General features: G+C 35.3%; 1 protein-coding gene across 45 annotated transcripts in view; it reads left to right on the top strand.

Annotated features, from left to right (window-relative positions):
* SORBS2 (sorbin and SH3 domain containing 2) overlaps positions 1-17,110 on the top strand; it is a 135,473-nt gene that overhangs the window by 24,647 nt on the left and 93,716 nt on the right. For 43 of the 45 annotated variants that reach the window (XM_032444458.1, XM_032444459.1, XM_032444471.1 and 40 more), the window contains one exon: positions 14,947-15,015. The gene's annotated coding sequence lies outside the window, so the exon portion shown is untranslated. Of the gene's footprint in view, positions 1-7,008; positions 7,136-14,946; positions 15,016-17,110 lie in introns of all 45 variants that reach the window. The other 2 variants (XM_032444454.1, XM_032444455.1) reach the window with 1 other exon arrangement.

Below are 17,110 nucleotides of genomic sequence, written 5' to 3'. Positions count from 1 at the left end.
CTCCTAGAAGAACTTAAGACCTTTTGGAGGCCATAATGTAGATATCAATTGAGTGTAAAATTTTGAGACCAAAATATGTAGTTGGAAAAGAAATCAGGCTGTATAATAGACAAAATATTTAACAAATACTTTCAATCAAAGCCCGCACTTGAATTGTGTAAAGTAAGGGTGCAGGATGTGTTCTGAATGGTCACTTTTGACTTCATATTACCTTAAAGTTGCAATACAAGACCTTGTTTTTGTTTGGCATTTAATTTTTGACTGAGTAACAGAACTGACATACAGAAACTTTTATTTAGCATATTGACATAACCCAAATTTTAGATGAGTGAACTTGGCACTAAATTCAACTAAGGGGAGAGTAAATCTCAAGAGAGCAATGGAATTTCTTTCTTTGCTTAAGTGTACCTCTGCTTTCATGGGGAACAAACAGTAACATTTTGTGCAGGTTTCTGCTTTTGACAGTGTGTCTTTGTTCACTTCCCAAAGGTGGTGTCAAATACATTGGGAAAAAAAATAAAATGAAAAATGCAAATACAAGAATTTATTTAATTATATGGTCCAAATGAACATTTTAGGTCTGGAACTGCCTAGCACTGTTACTGGTAGTTCTTTGTGTATGAAGAATAAAGGCTCACTTTCAATAATTTAGATTACATAAATAAATATGCTCTGTCCTCACTGTTTTTGTAATTTTAAATAGAGGGGTGGGAGGCAAGTGTGTTTATAAGCTTTATATGATAGACCTGTTTGATCAAAGAGAATCTCAGAAAGTGTTTCCTTCTTGTCAGTAAAAAAGTTTCCCAACCATTATACAGTTTTACTTGAGCTGTTATTCCAAGAAATGGTGCTGATAAAGATCTTAGATTAATATTGTGCTTATTCACAAAGTGTCAGTGTTGCTTTCATGGAGTGGTCTAAGTTCAGTTCCTTTATTAGTGGCAACTGGATTTTATGGTATCCAATCTGCCCAGTTTCTGATCTGAGAGCGGGATTTCGAAGGGGTGCAAGTTCAAATTGCATGGATTTCATATGTGACTATACTGGAGAAGATTAAAAGTGTTTTTGAAAACTGGAGAGCAAAATCTGATGATAAGGAAAATTAATCTGAATGATAGGCCACCTTGCAAATGCCACTTCCTTATATTTGTCTTGGATTGGGGATATATAAATTTGGAAACACCTGAGAAAGTATGTGTGCTTATGTGAGACCCAGCACTTGTTTCTGCACTGGACTTATGTGTCACTCTGTACCTTGCTAGCTGCTATAGAGGAGTGTGATTTCGATGGCTTCCTGGCACATTGGTTGTCTCCTATCTGCAGGGAAAAAAGAAGAAGAAAAAAAAAAAAGCTAACAGAATAACAGTTTCAATTACTCTGATCTTTTGATAGATCCAAGTGAGCTAGGATCCATCAGGATTCCCAGTTTCTTAGAATAATCTGTGCTTATCATCACTAATCTGTGGTTTGAGGAAGAGGATAAAATTAATCACAAATAATTAAGTATAACAGTAAGCATCTTGTGTCAGGGTTACTAATTTTTAACCACGATATCAAAGCATTTTGTTGCTTAACCTCCCTAAAAAAAGTTCTCTTTTGAGATGAGCATTTTTCAGATTCAACCTCAATACTATTCACTTTTTGTCATTAAAAAAAAAAAACACACAAAAAAAACCCAAAAAAACCCCTAAAAGTTGCCAATGAGAAGCAGATTTATTCTTTGCGTATAAACCAAGCAGAAGTGATTTAATTTTCAGTTCTGCTTTGAGCTTTCAATTCTATTTGACTTTGTATTTGAACAGTATTAATTGGTAATAAAGAAGTAGTATGGTACATAGTAGGGAACATCATTGTTTAGCTACCTGTGTGCTTGCACTACAAAGATAAATGTGCTTATACTCTCTCTCTTTCTAAGTAGGCACTTAACCATACATCTAATAAGTATGCTTTAATCTCACATAAGACATTGCCTGCTTATGTTTGTGTGTAGGACTTCATTTGTCTCTGTATATTAGTGGCTTAAGAATTAGTATGTTTCATTAGTGGCTTACATTCCTAAATGTTTAATGCTGTTTAGAAGGCTACGCCTTCTTTATTACCGGAGGCAACTTGAGAACTTAGGCTTCCTTGACTCTTGAGACTGCTAATCACTTGTTAAACAGAAAGGTTTTTTTCCTCTCCTATTGAAAATCATTTAGAATTGTTTCATTTAAAAGCACAACTGGATAGGCTGTCTGTTTTGCTTTTAAAGAAAACTCTTAACGTGTATATCTCTTCCCTAATCTGCACCCAAAAATCACAAAAACAAACAAACAAACAAAAAAAAACACCTAGATAGGCAACAAATGTGTTAGTGGCTCTATCCTTGTGCAGCTGGATTCATTACATGTGACCCAAAATCTCTCAGTTCTTGGATCTTGCAGAAAGCAGCAGATCTTTCCTCTGCAGGCTGGAAAGTTAAACATTGAAGAGAGGACAGCAGAGATAGTAGGGTTCCGAGCTTATTTACCTCCCTGGGAAAAAAAGAGGAGACAAGAAAAGGAAGACAAGCTCTGTTGCCCATGTGGAAGGACTTACCTGAAGAGCAGTAAATTTAGAGGCCTAGTTTTACTGTGTTCATAACTCCAAGACTTTCAGTGCTGTTGAGTTCCTATCAGTAGACATTTCTTTCTGTGGTTGTTATTGCCTTCAAGAAACAGAGTTCCATATTTAGAAATTTTCTTCAATGTTTGTTAACCAAATAAAGGCAGTAGAAACTTGCTGTTACAGGCCAATGGACCTCCAAATGGTGTAAAGTTATCTTTTGGTTTCTACATCCCATTTTTGAAAAATTACAGCTCTACTCCAAAGTAATAATTTAAAACAGAGAATGAAACTTTAAACTTTGTTGAAAATGAGGAGATTACTATGGTTTAGAGTTTGGGAACATTCTAGCATATTCAGAGACTTCTTCTGACTTGAAAAAAAATGAAAAGTGAAAAGCAGTGGATAAAACTGGCCTTAGCATTCTGGAAGCAAAATTAAGCAAATACTGAATGTATTTGAAAAACCTCTCTTAAAATATTAAAAATAAAAATAGCCATAGTCTAGAAAACCACTTGCAGTGTAGGAATTAAACATTTAAAGATAGATTGTCACTTCATATTGGTATTTCCTGGAGTAACTAACAGTGTTACATTCACGCAGAATATTGTACTGTAATGGCTTTGCATGAAATGAATATCTTACTGAAATTGAAGAAGTGTTGCTTTTGATCTACTGTTTGAATTGAAATTCAGATTTAGCATCTCAAGGATGATGCTTCCAAAAACACACCATAAAGTGCCATTTGAGAGAAGAGGAGGTCAGAAAAAAAAACAAACTTGGAATTGAAAATCTCAAAAATGTAACTAGATTAACATATCTAAACTCTTCAAGAGTGTATAAATGTGCTGCAAATGTGCAGTGCTGAGCTGTTTTCAAGCCTAGAACTTGATGCTCCATGAGGCTTGTGTATGCTAGTGACAAAGGTTGCCATGCACTTCCCTCTTAGTTCAAAATGAACTTCCCTTCTTTATGTAAATTGAATAAACACAAATCCCCTGACTTGGGAATAATTATGTGGCTTGTTGCTTTGTAACAGCTGACTGCATGGTGGTTTTATAACAAAACAGTTAAGTGACAGGCGGCTGGTCAGCATGGTGTTGATCTGTCATCCTGTGATTTTGGAAGTCTCATCCAAATGATCTACAGTGCATAAGTTTCTGTCGTGAGATGTGCCAAATATTTGCTTATAAAACCAAATGATTGATCAAGAAACATTTTTGTCGGTGCAGATATGTATTTAATTGCATGTAGTAGTAGTAAGGAATGTCTAGAGCAGCTGAAATGAACCAAGAACAGACTTCTAACCAGAATCTGAATAAATCCTGAACCAAAATACAGTTTTAATTTTTAAAGTTTATTCTTAGCAATTGTATATGTTCAGCCAAGAAGTTTATTGGAGTTCCACCATTTCTAGTGGAAATCTTGGCTCCTTTGAGTAAAGTCTTTTCAGGTGAACAAGCAACAGTGTAAGTTGGAAAGGCATATGAGTCAGCTGCTTGAATAGCTTATTCTAAAATATTTATTCATAAAATAATACCTATCTGGTAATTAATCTGAAAAACCAGAATGGACCTATTGTCTCTAACACCTGCTACTATGAAATTATAGAATAGTCTTGAGTATTCATTGTTAGAAACTTCTACCTTTCTGGTCAGTTAATTTAAATGTTACTTCCCTGTCTTGTATGAACTCAAAGTTATCTTTCTGCTTTTGCATAAATTGCCAGACTGATTGGAGAAGTCTAAATTTGTTTTTCTTTAGAGGTTTCTGGATTTATTTGTTCTGTTTCTGTAGTCAGAGGTGTGCTTCCCTTGATCACATGCTCCTCTCCAAAGAGAAAGGAGGTAGGCTTTAAAATGAGCATCATCTTCTGCACAGACTGCATCTTTATATGGCAGCAGTAATATTGGAAAAATATAAAGCTGAATTCCCCATAAATAATATCTCTGATTCCGACACTGTAGGCGCTGAAAGATATTTTTGTTTTTACTCAGTTTTTAATTTCCTCCCCCTTTCAGTTTGACACTTCCTCTTATGCATCCATTCAAATTACATAGAAGCTGTTATGTCCAAGTGAGTTATTGTGCACAGTAGTGATACGCTGTGTTCCACAATGAACAGAAAAAGAAATCTTAACAGAACAACAACGCAGCACCCTGCATAAAGTGTATGCACCTTATCTATTCTATGACTTTTTGGACAATCTTTCTGTTCATCTTCCCCTTTTCATTTCTCTTGTGAACTACAGTATCTCTGGCAGACATCTTTAATATATAGCTTTTTATTTCTATCTCTGTAGTTTCACAATTATTTTCACAACTATTGAATACTTTTCATGTTCCATTGCATGTTACACATTGTAATGCTTAACAGCTGTAATTTGCTTTCTAATTCCTTTCTGAAAAGTCACAGCAGTAGCTGTCTTTCTCAAGCGAGGAAAAAAATAATTACATGGATTAAAACTTCATTAAGTTGCATAACGAGCAGTAATGATTATATCTACTACATACACTGAGTTGATGGAAATGTATTGATTCTGACATAGCCGTTCAAATAATACAGAAATTTTCGTTTCACCTATATAAAACAGAAATTATTACTGCAAATATATAGTAATATACAAATATCCCTCACTGCTATGAAAGTGAGGAACAAAGAAAATTGTTATGCATTGCTTAATCTGTACCAAGCAAGTGGTGATGGAAGCCCTGGCACTGAGAACTACTGGTGCTTGTAGACAATCATAGATTTTTAGTGACCCTCCAGATCAGCGCTCTGCTTTGGGCAAGTGGACAAATAAACTCAAAATTCAGTGTAAGGCTACTCAGGTTAGATCTTGATAGCAGGCTTGGCTCTTCATGTGTAGCTGTGGTATTATTACAAACTATGGCATGCCAGTCATAGGCCAGATTCAGTCAGTTCTGAATTTCTTAAATATTTCTGCTGTTACTGGCCTAGTGTCATTGCTTTTCATGCTGACCCAGATAAAACTCACTATGTGATTATTTTCTGTGTATAAGTTCATTTCTGTGTGCATACTTCAATTACAGTAAAGTGTTCTATTCTGTGTAGAAGCAAGGAATGATGAGAGCAGGTTATTTTGAACTAGACACTAAGAATTACTAGGCATAGATTACATCTCTTTACTAATGTATAGTTTTGGCTGTAAACAAAGCGTGGGGAAATGATCAAACCAAAAATAGATAACAGTGTGCACATACCTAGGTTGCTATTTTGAGTTTAATTCAGGCAAGTCATGATCATAAACTGTTACCAGAACATATGTATTGGTTCTGAATTAAGTAAATTAAAGGCTTTAGTCTATTTGACACCAGTGCTTCTATGTAGGCAAGGCAGTCAACACTGTGTTGGGACTGCATGGAATTACAGTCCAGTCATACCCTCTTTTGTGTCTGGAATAAGCAAGGAATTTAAACTGCTATATCTCATCTCTGGGATGTTTTTGATTTTACTATTTATTCCAAACATGTTTTGTGACAGAAATCCAGCACATTCTTTCTAGGCAATATATGGAGCTTAATTACATTTCAAAATCCAATTCCTCATTTACAAGACAGAGTGGGCTAGTTGTAATTGCACTGGATTTGCACATGGTTCTAAAGGATGAAGCTACAGACAGAATATGGAGGATTAAACTAATGTCTCATATATTAAGATCTTCAACATAAAGATCTCCTTCTGAGGTAGATGTCTTTGGGTCTTTGTAAATGAGGTTTATTCATGAATATAATGACCCTCACGACAATTATCTGATTTCAGAATTAGGTCCTAAACTGAAATATGGGTAGGGAGGTAAGGGAATAGAAAAGACAACAAGCTAACACAAGAAAAAATCAATTTCTACATGAAAAATGGGCTTATCTGGACACTGCAGATTACTCATCAAATATTCTTCAGAATAATTTTGCCTTGACTGCTGCAATAGATATAAAAGTGACATTCAGATTACAAGGATTTTTTTATTATTTTTTTTCAATGTAATGCTATCTAATGGAATACAGAACTTGATAACCTTTGCTGAAAATATCTTTTGACAAGCTGGAGCCATAATAAGACAGAAATATTTGAGATCATGTGGTAAAGGCTCAGCTGCTTGGGCTGTGTTTATCATTCCATGGATATGATAGCTAGACAACTAGAGACAATTTAAAAAAAAAACAAAAAAAACAAAAACTAAAAACAAGATCAGTAATGAGGATGAAATGTAAAATTAAAAATATTTCCTATTTTTTTTTAATTAGTAATGTACTTAATGAATGCTTCCACCATGAAAATATTATTACTCTAACGATACTTTTTCATTGATTATTCTGGGGTATATTGCAATATTTTTACTTTGATCTTCTTTGTGCTCATGATTAGGACTGTGAGAAGTCAAAGCTGAGTCTCTTGGTTTTTCAGTTTAGAGTCAAGTCAAGGCCTGAATTTTTGCACTGACTGCATCATCTTCTCTCACTGCTGCTGTTGTGGGTCCGTGTTCAGTGATAGTTTCTCTTCCTGGCTTACAGATGCAAGCAGCCGATTCTAGGTTGGTAATGTAATTCATCTCCCATTGAGAATGTACGTTTAGTATTGCTTTTATCATTTAAAGTGTTCCCTTTACTTTTGTATCTACTATGCCTCCTTATTAAGGTCTAGTTAAAAATAGTTATCCTATAACTGAGATAAATATTGTCCTAGTAAAGGATTTTACTGGAAATGTTAGTTTTTGCTGCTTTATGTTTAGATGTAGTGAAATGCTTCAAAACCATGTATATAAGTTTGGATTCCAAATCTTCCATTCAGCAAAGTAGTTCATTTCTAACAATTGAATTATCACTTGAAAGAGATGGTAGGAATGTCAATGTACATAACCTGGCATGGGTCAAGTTGAACTGCTTGAACAGGCTAGTGAACAGAGCTGACAATGAGACTGCTTTTTAGCAGATTACTTTTAGAAACTGCATGTTCAATATCTTTGTTCATTTGATGCATTAATTTCATTCCATCTTTGACGGAAAATATGCAGTTTGCTTATTGCTTAAATGTTTCAAAAATTGCATGCACCTGCTATCAAAATGAAGGTGGGTTCAGTATACTTTGAAATAAGCATGTTTGCACCAGGGGGCCTATAAATACTGTTAAGTGTTTGTTAAAAATTGAGACAATCTTGAAGTCAGTGTTCTGTAGGTGAGTGAGATTTTATACGCTTGACTGGTACTGCTGGGATTATGAAGTGGAATTAGTGTGTTGGTCAGGACTGGCAGAAACTTTGACTGCTCTTGTGGCCAAGAAGGTTATGGTATCCTAGACTGTATGAGGTTTTGAACTGAATATTCTTTAATTGTGACATAATTTAGCATTTTGGTAATTAAAGCCTGCCCTGAGAACTACTGACCTACAGTGTTATGTGACTGTTAAATATTTTGCTCATTCACCACTAGGATACAATCACATTGCCTGAATGAGCAGAGGACTTTGATTCTTTTGTGGAGACCTTCTGTACAGTAATTTGTTTTTCTGTGCTGATGTTGTGCCTGTGAGTTCTGAACCTTCAAAATGGGTCTCCAGAGCTGGGTCTTGGTAAATGCTATGAGCCTGTACACTGCTCAGCATAGGTGAGAAGAGATCAGTTCCCTAGGTAGCCACTGGTTCCTCTGGACAACATACAGGCTGAAGGAAATACTGGTAGAAAGAGCTCATATGTGAATGTTAATGAACTTGATCTACTTATTATCCTGCCTGGAGTATATTAAATATTTACCTTATACCCTGTCAAAGCAAACATTGTCCAGTTCTCCTATTTTTCTATTGATAATACTTTTATTTCAAAAGAATCCCACTGATTTAGTGGGAAATGTATGAACCTAAGAGAAGAGTGATTGAAATTATAATAGGCTATCTTTTCAGTCTTATTACTATGTCATACCAAAGTAGGCAGCTAAACCTAGGAGTGACTTTAAGGTAGGCTTTAGCTTTCTGGATTGATTCTCATTTGGAACAGTAGATGAGTCCAACTCACCCCACCTCAAGTGATCAGTAGGCCTGATGAAAGGGAATTGAAAACAAAAGAGAAAATGCATCCTATACGGGGTTGGACCATATTTAAAACTGGATAGCGTTCTCAGTACACTTTATAGGAAACAGAAACATGACTTTGTTCTCTTCCTTCTTATTTGTTTCAGATCAGTAGTCTTAACTACGTCTATATTCCATGGGGTACTCATTCTAAAAATCCTTAGGTGTACAATTTAACAGGAAAAAAGCTTAAATTCCATTAACACTTCTATTACATTCTCCTTATCATTAACTTTTACAGCAGAAGTTAAGGATGGTATTGGAAAATGCTAACACTTACCTCCTTGGACTGTTCTCCCAGGGTGGCTAATTGAACATGTGAACAGTCAGTGTTGTCAAAGGGCTGGCCAGATTCTGATATTTGCTTTGGCAGAAACTTGGAGAAATTATCTGTCCTTACTACAAGGTAATGGAGAACATACCTACTGACAGTAATTTAAAGGCTAGGGTCTTGACTTTTCCTGGAGTTTGTCAGACTCAAAGTCAGTACTGAAGGACTGTATTTCAGGAAAAATGAGGCAAGTTTGTTTTTCACACAGTGCATTTATTCTTTTGTTCTCTTCAAGTAAAATCTTTTTGGATGATGATGACTTCTACATCTTGACCTACACAAATAAAATTGCTAGCATCACTTCTTTCTTTGCTACATCACAGGCAGCACAAGAGCAGTACACAAATAAATTAGTCATGAGGTACAGTATTACCGAGCATACCAAAGTAGTGGAAGAACCCCCTGAAATAAACAACATCTTCCCATATTATTAGAGTCCTAAAATCTGCTCAATTGTGAGATAGGTGATTAAAATAATGACTTTGTATAATATAAAGCACTTTCTACAAGCTAGTCAGGTGAACTAAGTGACCTCATGAAGAAAAAATGTCTAGTTTAGACAATAGCCATTTTACATCACTGTACAATAAAAACTGGTAGATAGATGGCAAGCCAGTAGATATTCAACACAGTATAAAACTGGGATGATTGTCAGCTTTCCCAGCCTCCCGAGCAGAGTTAAGTATCCATTTATTCTTTTGTCAAGGCAATTGGGTACTACCCCAGATAGTAGGTAAGGTGGTTACAAGGTTGCTATTAAGTCATAAGTACAGTCATTCTTGTGCTGCTTCTGTAACAACATGATTTTAGAGGACTTCTGTATCAAATCATAAAATAGAGCTATACAAAAGGGATCTTTGGCTACATAGTTACTTGATACGCAGCTCACAGTTAATCACCGATTTTCTAAAATAAATCACAACCAGGCCTCCTACCATCCAGAGAGGAGGAGGAGAAAAAAAAAGAAAGAAAAAAATGAAAAAGGGTGAAATACGAAATTCAAAGTACAATTGTACCAGAAAAAAACAGTGATAGAAGTACACTTCAATCCCCAGTTAAGATTTGCTCTCTAGGAAAAACTGGACAATAAATGGATTCAAGTTACTGTTCTGATGATTTTGCACTGAAGTTAAAACAAACAAACAAACAAATTAATAGTCCTCTTAGAATATACATATAGCTTTATGGACTTTCTGCAATCCCTTATGCAAGTCAGGTACATGAATAATTTCCATATTGCAGCTTACCCATAAACATAAAAGTAGCTTCGTATATAGACTCCACAAATCATATTTAAAATAGTGTCAGATACCAAAAAATCAAATATTTTTAGACCCATACTGTACATAATGAACTTGCTTATTCATATCAGACACAGTAATGTTTTTTTTTTACTGTAGACTTCAGTCCTGTCAGGTTTAGAAATTTCTCATGCAACAGGTAGGAAATCTTAGAGGTTATGCAGTAGGCAAAAGAGAATGTGAGCAATGACAGAAAAAAATATAAACCAATCAGATACAACATTCTTCCCTCAAGCTGAGTTGTTGATAGATGAAAATTAGTCTAAATCATTTATATTAAAAAAAATAATAATTAAAAAAAGTGCTTAAAACAAATTTAATCTAAGCGTTTTAAGTTGTTTCATCAGGCATCTACAGTGGTTTTAATTTATTTTATTGCATGCATGTAGCAATTCCAGAAACAGCCCATTTCAGCAGTATTGCCAGTATCAGCCATTTAACAGAAGGCAATTAAGTACTTCAAAGTAAAATCCTTAAAAATGAATTTGAAATGTAATATTAAACCTGTGTCTCTGGAACTAGCCTCATTTCTGAGAATGGGACTATTGGAATATATTTTCAAGCTTTGAATAGATGTTTCAAATTAAATGGAGATGATATCATCAAATGGTACCAGAAATGCATCAAAAGTTATACCACAAAGGTATGATTTACTGGAAGAAAATGTGCCAAATGTTGTACCAGTTTTTAGTGGTATGGAACCAAATCCCTAAGATAAAAGTTCTCTCGACCAGCTCCAGAAGTTGGAGTGCATGTGATACATGTTTCTCTTAATATGACACCTCTGTGGAGTGGGTGTGAGGGGAAACTGAACCAAGGCAAGCATGCAAAACCCCTCTGTTCTGGGGCTGCCAATTAAGATGCCAGTCTTTTTTCTTCTTTTTTTTGGGGGGGGGGGTGGTAGCTTGGAAATGAGCTGTGGTCAGACAAATCCAATCCAGCATTTGAAAAAGTGGCTATTTCTTTTCTTAAAGCGGGAAATATATCCGTAACTGTTCAAAATGAACAGTTAAACCTGAGTGCATGCTGTAGAAATATATCTGGCAAAACAACTAACAAAAATAAGCTGTCTCTTCAATTGCAAATGCATAATCAATCATAGAATATGTTGGGAGATTTTATGGATGAATACTTGGATTTCATTTCAAGTAGCAGATTTTGATTGTCAGTTAGAATTTTTTGGTAGCTGGGATGTATGTAATGCAGTCTTCTTGAAAGCAACATGTTTTGCATAACTAACTTGCCCCTTTTGGTATTTCTTGATAACAAAAGCAGAGTTTTTCCATGTTCACTTATCTTTGAACAGGTTCTCAGAACTTTGCTTTTAAATCAAGTGTTGCACTAAAAAAGTCAGTGGGAGGAAAAAAAGCCTTTTGCTGGTCTGCAGTGCCATCTCAAAGGCTGACAAAGTCATTAAGTTCAATTAGGCTCAAATATTTATTAAGCATTAAGAACTGAGTGCAATCAGTGATGGAGAAATTGTTTGTGGGTAATGTGCTGTGGTAGAAACACGAGGCATGCATGGCTGAACAAACCTGCACAGAGATTTTTTCCCTGTGGAATGTTTTTCTTCTAAACAAAAATTTTATTTACTTACTGTGTCATTTTTCCACTGTCCTTATGCATACAAATCAAAATGTATTTTAAAGAGTACTCTTTTAAAGTGATAACTTAAATTGCCTGGGAATATTATGTCTCCCGATATGTTCTAAAGTGTTACTTGACACATCTAATGAATACAAGTATTAGAAAGCTTGTAAGTGAGATGATGTATTTTACATGTGAAGATCTTGTGCACTACATCTCTAGTGTTCTGGTGTAGTAGTCCATGATAACAAACCAAACAAGAATGATACAGTTAAGGTGAATGAAAAGATTTATCAGCCAGCAGTGGTCTGGAGATGCTCATTGCTTGTGTAACATTCTCTAGATACATTCTGAGGCTTCATTTCAAGATTCAGAGAGAGGAACTGCAATCATATTTTTTGGGGGGGGAGAGGGGGAAGTCAATTCCAGAACAGTGTCTCCAGATTCAAAACAGTGATCAAAGGGCATTGTGGCTTCTTTTTAATGATAAATGTCAAAATTAGGGCAAGCATTCACTAAAACCCGTGAAGCAGTGCTCAAAGGAAATTAAATTCTGTGACTGTCCCCAAACCTCAAAGAAATTATCTTTGCAAACTAATGAAGATAAAATTAAGCATTGAAGTCTGTAGCATCCCTTCAAATTTTTAAATGTAAATGGAAGTGTTGGAAATGGGTCAGCTATTTGCCAGTGAGATTTAAAATGCTGCATGGAATACCACTGAAGTTATGGAAAGCAATTGTTTTGTCCCTCTGAAATTGAGGACAAAAAAAGAAGGTGAAAAAATTGTTTGTGAGTGGCCTGATGGCTGTGCATGCAGTATGTTAATGACATGAGTTTCAATCTCTTAGTAATTTCTTCCCTGGTAGTAAAGTGACAAGTTAAAAAATTAGAGCATCTGTGCATGAGATCCTGATGTGCTAGCTGTTAAAATCTTCTCTGAGTAACTTCTATGTTTGTCTTTGTCAATGGCCCACATTGTTCAGCATGTAACAACTGAGAAGAGATTGCATGTTTTCAGGTTTAATAAGGGTGCTGTAATACAAGCACTATCTTTGGATGGAACAAATGCATGCAGACCCTTAGGTCTTCTCTCACTGGTTAAATGTTTTGTGTGGTCTGTTAGTGACAGCAGTCTAGCTGTCTGCACTCATATCTCCCAAATGCATGTAATCTGGTAACTATTTTAGCACAAGGACAGACATAGTCTTAGAATGAGGCAATTGTAAGCAAGCCAGAATAAAATAAAAGTGCTCGGCAGTGTGGCAGTGTTGTCACTAAGGGCTCTTCATGGTAAAAAAAAAAAAAAAAAAAAAAAAAAAAAAAGGTTGGTTCCAGATTCCCAGGAGACTAAATGCAGTGCTTTATAATTAACTGTATTAACGGTCTAAGTTAGTGACGTGAGGACCTCAGAATGAAACCAGATCAGATAAGGTAATTGTTAAAGGAAAATAAGGGAGTGGGGAATTTTGTGGCCCTTGAAAACAAAGACTTTCCAAAAAGTGTTTCATTTCAGAATGGGGATGTCTTATTAAGTTTTATTAAGTTTTGTACAGACATTATTCTACTTGACCAACTTTATCTGAGGTATAGCAGGAATATGTTTTGGAACTTAATATTGATGATGTACAGAATAGACTTCTGATGTTTTTATAGGAGGCACATTCAAAAAATGCAGAAGCTGCATGACTGCTTGTCATGGGCATAGGTATTTGTGTATGGAAATTTTTGAATCCAATGTTGATTTGAATACAAATCAACAATTACTGAGAAGTTCGTCAATTCTACCAAGTTACAAGTGGTGTCCCCCAGGGGTCAGTACTGGGGCCCATCTTGTTTAATATCTTCACTGATGATCTAGATGAGGGGATTGAGTGTACCCTCAGTAAGTTTGCAGATGACACCAAGTTGGGAGGTAGTGTTGATCTGCCTGAGGGTAGAAAAGCCCTTCAGAGGGATCTGGGTAGGCTGGATTGCTGGGCTGAGGTGAATGGGATGAGGTTCAAAAAGGCCAAGTTCTTCAGTACATTGTAATAAACTTTCTTTCATTTAAAAGAGAGAGAAAAAAAAAAAAGAGGAACTGCAGAGTCTTTTTTTCTAGAGTCTATATTAGAGTTTCTAAAATCTCACCTTTAGGACAAGAAAAAACCATATCTCATTTTTTTCATCAAAAATGTTCTTTCCTTTAGATATATGAGCTTAATATCATTACAGTCCAACAACTGCTGTTAAAAACTTCTCACTGAGTACAGCAGCTGAACTAGTAGCACTCCATATCTAAATACAAATAAGCATGTCTGATGAGCATCTAAGAACAGTAGCTAGAAGGCAAAATTCATGACAGCTGGACTAGTGAAAGTAAAGACACTCATGCGTAAGATCTGCAGAGACCTACACTTCAGGTCATGTTGAGTAGTAGCATGCACAGAGGCATACAGAACATTTGTAAAGACACAGGATCTGTTTTCAAACATGACCTGTAATTATACAGGTCATTTCATATATATTATACTAATTGTGTACATCACTTCTGATATGCTGGCCAATTTGCTTATCCAAATACTCCATTTACATCTGATTTTTTTTTGGGTATGTGCAAATAACATTGCTAATTTTCACTGGAAAAGCAGTAAGTACATGTTGTTGTATGCACTTGGGTGTACTCATCTATGGGCTGAGTCAAGGCTGTCCCAAACTATACTCAGCTATTACAACCAGGGGAAGTTTAGGTTGGATACCAGGATAAAATTCTTTACAGCAAAGGTTGTTTAGAGCAAGAATAGGCTCCCCAGGGAGGTAGTTGAGTCACCATCCCTGAATGTGTTTAAGAACTGTTTGGATTTGGTGCTCGGGGAAATGATTTAGCAGAGGGTTGTTAGAGGTAGGGTAGTATGGTTGGATTGTTGTTGGACTCAGTGATCTTTAGGGTCTTTTCCAACCTGAGCAATTCTATGATTCTATGAACCTTGGAAGGATATATTTTGATTATGAATTAAACTATTGCAAAAAACACTAAGGTTTTTTGAACCATAAAGTTTCAACATTTTTTTTTCTTTTTTCCCCAGTTCCTGTGTATTCCAGTGAGAGCCTATCAGAGGACTGCATTGATTTGAAGCAAATTCTTCATTAACAAGGTATCAGTGATATTCTGTCCTATTTTATGTAGCTGATGGAGCACTTCATGGATATAGCTGTGGCTTGGCATAAAAATATATGACCTTGACATGTTCTGAGCCACACAGTTAACTGGTCAATAGGAAATCACTACACAATGTAATCCTGTATAGTCACAGGGACATTATTTTCCAAACAGAAAGAAGTAGAAGCTGAAGAGTAAAGTGATTTTTCACTATTAGAATGTTCAAATAAACTGTGTTTCCATTCCATTCTGAATTCGCTTTATTGGTAAGATTACATTAGTTTATATGATCAGCCAATGCTTTCAAGTGGTTAAAGGAGCAGATGCAATGATGCATCAGATCTTTTAGTGACGTGTGATTCTGGCAAGTTCAGTTGAAGGGCTTTTTACTTTCGTGGTGTAACTTTCTGATCATCTCAAAGGGGTTTGCTTCAATTTTGCAAGAAGAGTTTGTGTTAAGAATTGGAGTCCTTAACAGATGTTTTTTGCATAACGCAAATAATGTGAATTTTGGAGCAGTGGATTAAGATTTCATTTCTGTTTTCCATGTGAAATGGCTGGCATGAAATATTTTAAAACTATTTTTAAAAGGTTTTTTTTTTTGGTTTTTTTTTTTAAACCCAATTTTGAGATACAAATCATACATATAGTTTTAAAATAAAGTATATTGAATTTGTTCAGTATGCCTCTCAGAATGAAAGAACTATATATCATGGTAGAAATAAGTGATCTGAAATAAATGAAGTTCCTGACACTATGCCACCTTTTATAGCTGAATTATATTTAAATTTTCTGCACTCAAAAAAAGTTATGGCTTATAGAAATATTCAAGAAAGTATAGACAATGTACTTTTTTTGTTTTTAATTCATTCCTATCTTACATGCCTCCCTTCAGATGACATCAGCAATTCTGATTTTTAATTTGCTTTTCGAACTATTATATCAGTCATACAAACAAAAACAGAAATGATTTTTTTTCCATACCCTGATTGTCACCATCTTCAGAAATTTATTGTGTATTTTGACCTTAGCTGGGCTGCTAGATGGCATTTTGTAATTTGTTCCATAAACATGTCTGTAGGCTTTTCAACTATTTCAAATGTTGCTTCTCACTGCCTTCTACAGAAGCATTAGGTCTGGGATTTTTCTTAGCAGAAGTTGGCTCAAGAGGTTCTCATGAGTTAAACCATCCCATGAGATTTAACTGCTGTCACCTGAACAGGAAAAAACAAATGTTGTCTCTGGGCCGGAAGACATTGTGCTAACTCTTGAGCTGCAGAAGTGTTATAATCTCAAAGTTTGTAATTTTATCCAGAGATTTTCCTAAGACATTTAGAAAGTTTTAGTTTCTTTTCTTCATTATTATGCTACATATAATTGTTCTCTAATTAAAAATATCAAGTGCACTCTAACAAGCAATTCATGGCCCTGAATCATAGTCTTTCAGATGTTTGATATTGGTATGCTGTGTATAGGTTTCTATTATGTCTGTATGCAGGTTTTCTTCTGTTTATATATTTTATGTGCATGCAGTTGCAGGATGGAGGCACATAATTATAGCCATATAGTTACGTGTGCTCAATATTTCATTGAGTTGTTAAACATATACTATTTATAAATAAACATATATATACATTTATACATTTTATGGAGTCCATATTCAAAAAATGAAATGGAATCTTGTTCCTGCACATTCATGGAATCATGCAGTAGAATTTGTTTATATTCCCACATGTTGTGGTGTTCGTGTTCTGTGCAGAGGAATGCATAATTTTTCCTGGCTTCAAAAAGTCATGCAGTGCAAGAAGTTGGATGTGTGCAGATTGTTTATTTAAAAACACTTGTCCAAACTCCTTGCTTTGCCTTTGATTCTAGAATCTTAACAAAGAATTTGGTCAGATGTTAAGCACATGCATATTTAGCCTCAACAGAAATAAATAAATAAATAAATAAAGAGGAAGAGAGCTCTATGACTTAAATGTGATGCAATTACACACTTTTTCTTTTTAGGCTTCTCTGACTGGTAGGGTAAAGTGGCACACTTCCATTTATCACATAGACCAAACTGCTTCAAAAATGTTATAGAGTCA

This window comes from Coturnix japonica, chromosome 4 (genome assembly GCF_001577835.2).
Source record: "Coturnix japonica isolate 7356 chromosome 4, Coturnix japonica 2.1, whole genome shotgun sequence".
In the NCBI taxonomy this organism is placed as follows: domain Eukaryota; kingdom Metazoa; phylum Chordata; class Aves; order Galliformes; family Phasianidae; genus Coturnix; species Coturnix japonica.
This window is presented reverse-complemented; position numbering and strand designations above follow the sequence as displayed.